Source organism: Globicephala melas, chromosome 17 (genome assembly GCF_963455315.2).
Source record: "Globicephala melas chromosome 17, mGloMel1.2, whole genome shotgun sequence".
In the NCBI taxonomy this organism is placed as follows: Eukaryota; Metazoa; Chordata; class Mammalia; order Artiodactyla; family Delphinidae; genus Globicephala; species Globicephala melas.
Genome location: NC_083330.1, coordinates 68,039,461 through 68,048,016, shown reverse-complemented (window position 1 = coordinate 68,048,016; position 8,556 = coordinate 68,039,461).

The following is an 8,556-nucleotide window of genomic DNA, read 5'->3' as shown; positions in this document are numbered from 1 at the left end:
CACTGATCGAAGAAAGGAAATCCCATTAAATATTCTCAAGTTAACCTCCTTAATTCAGGCTAATAGAGAGGGAAGGGCAGATCATGAATTTGAAGTGTTTTCCAAAAAATGCCATTGTATTACCTTCAAGTGCACATGGGGACCTCAGCTACCTCACTACTAATTAAACAGATTCACGCTGAAATTCCCTGGATAGAATATATACTAGATTAGAATACCGAGCACACAATACGTGCTATACCACTCTAGGGGGTAGGGGAGAATACACTCATGAAAGAGACCTAAGGTCTTCCCTGGCTGGGTGAAAGGCGTTCAAATACCTAACTTCATTTTAAGATAGAGTGAAGTAACACAAAATGGAGGAAAACTGCAGACTGTATGAGCTTCCAGGATGGAGCAATTGCTGTAGTTGGGAGTAACCAATTTCCTATTTTAGAGGAGATACCATTTTAGCTGGGCTTTGAAGGTGAAACTCACAGGAAAAGTTAAGGCATTCATCTTTGTTGAGTACTTACTCTGTGCCATGTATGTTATATGCTATACTTCATTTAATTCTTACAGGTCTCTAAAGTAGTTATCCGTTTCACACTCTCATTATAAAGAATTATAAGAAGGTGCTTCTCCCAAGGCCGCACCACCAGAGAGTAGGCCTCAGGATCCTAACATGGGCCTGGATGATCCCAGAGCCTGTGATTTCGCCTCCCCTTTGGCCTTGTAGTTTCTGCAAGTCAGTATGAAGTCAGCTCCACGGCAGACAATGGTTAAAACCATAGTACCAGAGTCTCTGTCCTTGTAGGCAAAAAAGTGAACGACTGAAAGCCTTTGTAAGCAGTTCATTCCTGTAAGTAGATTATTCTCACTGCCAGCACTGCTTATACTATTCATTACCCAGTATAGATTAACTAATTTACAGCTAATTTATACAATGAATAAGGATGATTGGAGTGAATTGAATGAATATCTCTCCCCTCAGAGACAGTGTAAAGGTTAGCTTTAGCCCAGTTCAAGGCTACTTATAAAACATTTTACAAAATACTGAGTTCATCAAAGGTCTAATGAGGTATTCCCAGGGCTTCGATTAGGGCATCAGACCACCAGGTACTAACAGAGCTGATGTCTGTGTGAAAGACCAGGGAAATATAAGAAAGCATTGTTAAAATGTGGGTAGTAGAAATCTTAAAGTGCTTATAGAAATAACAACTCAATGCCTTTCCCCAGTGGAATGGCTAAGTAATTGTATTTCCTCCATACAGTGAAGTGGTAGGTAGCCGTTAACTACATCATTGGACACTATTCTTCCGTCTTTTCTACAGTCTCCTTCTCACCTCTCCAAAGAGGAGTCTTTGGTCCTTTTACTAATCTACTCTCACCCATTTAATCTCACGGATTTTAACACTGTTCAATGCTCAAAACCTCCAAATTTATATCCCTATACCTCTCTCCTGCACACTAGACTTATATATCCAACTTTCGGCTTGACACCCCCACTCAAAAAGGTCTGATAAACATCTCAAACTTAACATAGTCCCAATTGAATGATTATAGAAGTACTGATTTGGGCCTCTCCTTGCCTCCTGTCTGCATCCCTGATCTGTTCCTCCCAAAGTTTTTTTCAGCCTCAGTTAATGGAAACATCAGGCATTCAGTTGTTTTAAGCTGAAGGAACTTGGAGTCAACCCCTGACTACTCACTCTCTCATACTCCACATTCAGTCCATCTATCTCTATTATCTCATCTACTGTCAAATGCTATACTATCATCTCAACCTATAAAACAGATGCAGAAAAGGAGCACTTCTGGCCACATTTCTGCTACCGCCCTGGCCTGAGCCACCATCATCACTTGCCTATATTTCTGCATTGCCTTCAATGATCTCCCTGCTTCCATTCTGGTCCCCTACGTTCTATTCTCACAATAACCTGAGTGGTGATGATGGCTCTCCATCTCAACAGAGTAAAAGCCCAAGTCCTTGCTAGTAACTGTAAGGCCCTACATGAGCTCATGAACACACACACACACACACACACACACACACACACACACACACACACTTTCCCTCTGTCCTTATATCCTTGCCATCTCTCCCTTGTCAACTACAGTCTAGCTACACTGATCTTGTTGCTTTTCCTAAAAATGACACACAAGTTCTCACCTGGGTGTGATCTAATCACATAGATTAGTAGGCCTCAATATCCTCATCTACTAAACAAGGTAATTGAACCAGATGATCTCTTGGGTCCCTCCACAAAGATATTATGACTTTGTAACTGTTTTCATCTGCAAAAAGTGAAGACCGTGAAACCCCAAGGCCTAACGATGGGGCAATATTATGAGTTCTGACCAATGGCAAAGAAAAATGTTCATTTCCATATCTCTTCACCATTGGCTCTGCAAATCAAAATTAGATCTAATAAGCCATTTTTATAGTGAGAAGTGGAAAATTAACAATGGTCTATGGGAATAGTATTTAACTATCAATATTAACTGTTATGGTCATTGTTACTGTATTATAATAATAAGGAAAAATATTCTGTTAAAATGCTAAGGGAAGGGAGGGAAACTGTTTTACAAATACTATTATAATGAAAATGTGAAAGTAAGTAGGAAGATTTATAGAAGAAAAATCATCAATGTGCTAAGAGTAATGGGGCTAAAGTCATGGAATTAAGGGTGATGCTTTTTTCTTTTCAAACTTTTCAAACTTTTCTACTATATGGTTTCTACTATGTGGTTTACTTTATCACCAATATAAATAATGAAGATGTGAGTGTTATGTGTATTTAATCTTTTAAATATTTAAACCAGGAGATTTCTCTCCAGCTAGAAAAAATACGTTATATTCTTTCAATTACTGGGTCCATACACTACAGGCAAATTAGACACAGTGTTCTTTGAACAAGAACATGGTAATAGGGCTTCCCTGGTGGCGTAGTGGTTGAGCGTCTGCCTGCCGATGCAGGGGACACGGGTTCGTGCCCTGGTCCGGGAAGATCCCACATGCCGCAGAGCGGCTGGGCCCATGAGCCATGGCCGCTGAGCCTGCACGTCCGGAGCCTCTGCTCCGCAACGGGAGAGACCACAACAGTGAGAGGCCCGCATACAGCAAAAAAAAAAAAAAAAAAAAGAACATGGTAATAAAAGATTAACAGGCAATTTCCCCTACGTTGATGTGAATCAGCCATGCAGTCAACTCAGTTGGCAGCCAAGAGCCAAAACACATGGACTCGGGTATTTTCTCATCACATAGACAAGGTTAGTGGCGGATTCAAATTGATGGACACGCTCAGAGGCCCTTGGAGGGATTCTGTATTCTTTTTCTTTTCAGTGATGCCAAGATGCTATTCTTAGGTAAGACTCATCATTCAACAATATTCACTGAGTCCCCCAAATTGCAATCCAGTCTATCCAGTACGTTCAATCTATATTATGGATTGAGGAATGTAGAGTCCAAAGTTGTAGATTCAGGGTTTTTGATACAGAAACTTTTTGACTTTGGCCAGGTTACTTAATCATGGGTCTCAGTCTTCTCATCTATAAAATGGGGAAAGTAAGACCTTTGTCACTCTTGAAGAAAGAAAAAAGGAAGGAGCAAGGGAAGGAATGTCTTCGAACTTACGGGGTTGTTTTGTGCATTCAATATTATATATAATATTGATATAATATCAATATTATAACAAGTTAGCATAAGATTGGGTTCACAACAAACACTCAGAAATTCAGTCCTTTGTCCATTCAACAAGTGTCTATTAAAAACAGGACGTGCCAGGTCTATGCTAGGAGATGTGGATACAACAGTGAACAAAGCTTATTCCTCTGCTCTAAAGACGTGTCTAGGCCGGAAGGAGAATTCAAGGAGAAAAAGACTATTACAATCCTTTATGATATTCATTAGGTGCGCAGAAAGCATAGTGTGACAGGGGCAGAGGTGAGGATGGGATAGTAGGGTGATAAATAACGTCTAAATACACTAAAAATTGTTTTTAATATCAACAGTAACTTGAGTGTTCATTAAATGCCAGGCACTGTTCAGAGCTTATCAAAACTTTTTACTTCTGTTATCTCATTGATTGTATTCTATTATTAATCCCTATTTTAAGATAATTGAGTCACAGAGGGGTTAGGTAACTTTCTTAGAATCACACAGCTAAGTAATCATTGGAGCCAAGATTTGAAGCTGGGAAGTCTGACTTCCAGTGTGCATTTCTAAGCACCATGTACACTGCCTTCTCCATTGGCTATTGTGTTTATCAAGTGAGGTAACAAATGTAAAGTTTATAGAATACTGCCTGTCACACAGCAAGCGTTCAATAAATGTTAACTAGTGTTAGTAATAGCAGTAGTAGCAAAAGCAGTAAGAGTAATAGCAAAAGTAGTAATGAAATAGTAATAGCGGTACTCGTAGTACTAGCAGTGGTAGTGGTAGTAATAATAGTAGTAGCAACAGCAAAATATAAAGCACTCTACAAATGCCAGTAGTTATTATTAGTCTGGACTCAGACGCATTCTAAGAAGGAAGGTGAAAATTGTTCTTTACTTCTGTGTCATATGGTTTCGCTCTCATGAAACCCACTTCTTGGTACAGAAGAAGGACCCACACATCATACAGCTGGCAATTTAGAATAAAAACTGTTTAAGTTTCAAATCCAAAAGTTGCATTTCCAAGAACCAAGTTATTTGTGAAAATGCCATCTTTTAGGGTCAGTGCGGAAGAAACATAATAGTTAAGTCTTATGAGCACAGTTAGCACACCCAAAGCACTATAGCAAGCACATCACAAGGACAAGGTCATTTATTCCTTACAAGTGCTGTGTGAGGTAGATACTGATTTATCCCCTTTCCATACATGGGAACACTGGGGTTCAGAAAAGGTAAACTGTTTACTTGAGATGACACATTGAGTAAGTAGACAAGCCAGGATTTTAACCCAGAGCTGTTAATTCTGCTCACCTGGCCACTGGGATGAGGGTAAAGTACAACCCAGGTGGAGATGGATCAGACTTGGACAAGGAAGAAGACAAGCCAGGGCACACAGAGAAGAGGGGCTGCTGGGGAAGAAGGCTGGATGGAGGTGCATCCGCAGAGATGCGGGCAGGGAGGAGTGAGCGGGGCCACCTGTCAGGCGGGAGCCTGGCCCTGCCCTCCCAGAGCTCCCCACCCAAGAAAAACCACACGGAGAGACCCACACTTGTTTACAATGTCTTGTTTTGAAGTTGCATTTTGTTTTGTCATCTCTGCCAAGGTGTACAAGACAGAAGACAGAACACTGAGAGAGACAGCTTTTGGTTTTTATTTGGTTTCTTCCAAAGTGTTCCTACATAAATAAAACTTTTTTTAAATGCTACTTTGTGTTTGGGACAATATTGGGGGCCACATTTATACACCCATTTGCCTCCCCCCCGATTAGTACTCACCTGAAGCAATCACAGAAGCTTTAGAATGACAGTCACTCATTCAATCCACAAACATTTATTGAGCACTTACCCTGTGTCAGACCACGTGCCCGGCAATGTAGACATGGCAGTGAACCAGAAGAGGCACAATCCTTGCTCCCCTGGAATTCACATTCTATTTGGGAGAGGTGGGCGATAAATGTGAAACCAATAAATAAGATGATACCAAATTGAGACACATCCTTGGATGGATATAAATAGAGTAACATGAAAAAAAGCTATTTGGGTAGAAGGTGTATAATAGGCTGGGTGGTCAGGGTTGGCCCTGAGAAAGTGATGCTTGACCTGGGAAGGAACAGAAAGAAGGGACCCTCAATGTGAAGGTCTGAGGCCAAAGGGAGCCAGGGGGAGGGAACAGCTAGTGCAAAGACCCTAATACTGACGAAAGGTTGGGGTATTTGAGGAACACAGAAAAAACCAGTTTGGCTGGACCACAGTGCGTCAGGGAGAGTATAGTAGGTGATGAACTCCAGGAACCAGATCAGAAAGGAGCTTGTAGACATGGTACGAGGAGCTTGAATTCGACTCGAAGTGCTGTAGAAGCCATTTGAGGTAAGAAGTAAGCAGTCCAGAGAAGGGGCTTATTTTTACTGGGGAAAGCATCTACTTGACAACTGTGTAGAGAACGGATTATAGGGGGCAAAGGAAGGTGGAAACCAGTGAGGAAGGTATTACAGCAGTGAAGGTGGGTGAGGATGGAGCATGGACTAGGGTGTTTGGGTTTATTTGGAGCAAAGCAGAAAGGTCTGAAAAATGTTTTCAAGGTAGAGGTAAGAGGTCTCACTGACAGGGTGGATGTGGGGAGGTTAAGAGAATTTGTCAAATCCAGGAAGATCCCTAGGTTTGGCCCTAAGGAACTGGATATGTGGTGGTGTCGATCAATAAAATGTGGAAGTTGAGTGAAGAGCCAGTTTGGGGGCCATTGGGAAGGGAAGTGAAGGGTTCAGTTTGGGCATAATAGGTTAGAGATGGTTATTAGACATCTGTGTAGGAATGTCAAGTAGGCATTTATATGCAGGAATCAATCCACAGTTCAAAGGATAGGACAAGGCTGGAAATAAAGATTTTGGCCTTTTCGTCATATAGATGGTAAGTCTGGCATGTGACTGGATAATCACCCTGGGGGGAGAGAGAAGGGGAAATTAGGTTCAAACCATCTCAAGATGGCCACTGTGAGCCTCAGTGTCCTTATTTATAAAATAGAGGTAATAGCTGACACCCCAAAAGGTAGTTTTACAAATTAAATTCTATTTGTATATAAGGCCCTTATCTGTATGACCCCAAATCCTTGGTCCGGTCCAATGTCATACTAAGGTCCCAGAAAGGCCAATTTCATAAAGGTTAGGCTTTCTCAAGAGACAGAGGTAATTAGTTAATTTGCAAAGCCAAGATCCTGTGGTCCTGAGGTCTCCACCCACCCTGCTTTCTTTCTTCTTTCTCCTTGACCAACTGCATCTCCAACATGTTTTCACCTAGCACACAAACAGGCACATTACATTTGAGCCATTTCCCCTGGGCTGCTGAATCCCAGGTCCTCAGGAAAGAAAAGACCTTCAAGAGTGCTGACCTAATGGCACATGACCCCAGGAAGTTGTAACTGGCATGGGTGAAGCCCCATTTCACAATGTCAAGTGGCAGCTAATCCCCCTTGGCTGGCATAAGCAATGGCTAAGCTTAGAGCTCGTGGTTGGTGCCCAGTAGGGTAAGTGTCAGGCAAAGGAGTCTTCAGTCAGTGGGATCCTTGAGGACACCACCATGTGTGTGCCCTGAGCTACCCTCTCTGCCACACCTCGTTGTCCAAAACAAAGAGTGACAGTGTCCACAACAATAATAACTAACTTTTATTGAGCACCTATTCTGTATCAGGCACTTGTGCAAGCACTTTCCACATATTACCTTATTTAATCCTTCCAGCAATCCAGGAAGGTTGATATTATTAGAACTCCCAAGTTGCACATGAGCAAACTGAGACTCAGGGATGATAGATGATTGTCCAAGGTCAAACAACTAAGAAGTGATGGAGATTTGAATGCAGGTCTGCTCTCAACCACTATGCACTATCATCTCTTAGCAGTATACAGTATTTACCCTTTTCAGTTTACATTAGCAGCACTGACCTCCCAGGCTTACAGTGGGAAGAGCCCTGGATGAGGAATCAGGATGAGTTATAGTCTCAGGTCTGTTACTGATGAATGACATGGCCTGGAGTAAGTCATTTACCTTTTCTGAGCCTTAGTTCTCCTATCTTCAGGGCGGAGAGAGTAACCTCTGTCTCCTCAGGAGTACTGGGAGCACAAAATGTGATAACTGACGTGAAGATCATTTGCAAAGTCTCAGGGGAGGATTGCACATAAAAGGTTATGAGGAAATAATGGTAATGGTGAAGATATTGATGCTGATGATAATGGTACACACACACATAAGAATGAACACATCTCAGAAGTCTCAGAAGAAGTTATTAAAACAATTAGAATAGAACCTGGCCCCTAGATAGTGTTCAATAAATATTATTAAATAAGTAAGTAATGAAGAGGAAAGGGAGAGAGTTGATAAAGGAGAATTCAGCAGATTCAATGCTCTTCAAACATTTGGGTTCAGAAATGAATCACCTGAATATGCATAAGGTTGGGGTCAGCATGAAGTTCAAGGTTCAAGGTGTTAAGAGAAAGATAAGGATTCTGTACCTCTGTTCAATTGTAACCTTCTGGGACTTCAAGAAGGCTCCACCACAGCTAAAGAACATCCCCCCATCTAGCAGTTAGTATAGAGTTTAGCACACAATAGTTTCTTTAAAATGGTATCTTTTCATTATCTCCCTTTTCTTCTTTCTCAGTGTCCCTCCCTTCTCATTTCCCTCCCTTTTCCCTCTCTTCTTACCTCTCCCTTTTTCTTTCTTCCCCCCTTCTCCCTCTCCTCTCTCTCTTTCTCTCTCCCTCCCTTTCTCTCTCTCTCCCTTTTATATATTTTCAGACTTTCCTTCAGTCATTTCCTCTTGTCTCAATTTTTTTTCTCTTCTTTCAGTCCCTCCATATTCTTTTCTCTCTCCTCTTTCTTCCTAGATCTTCCTTTCTCTTTCATCCTCCTCCAATGATTTTCCCTAACCCAC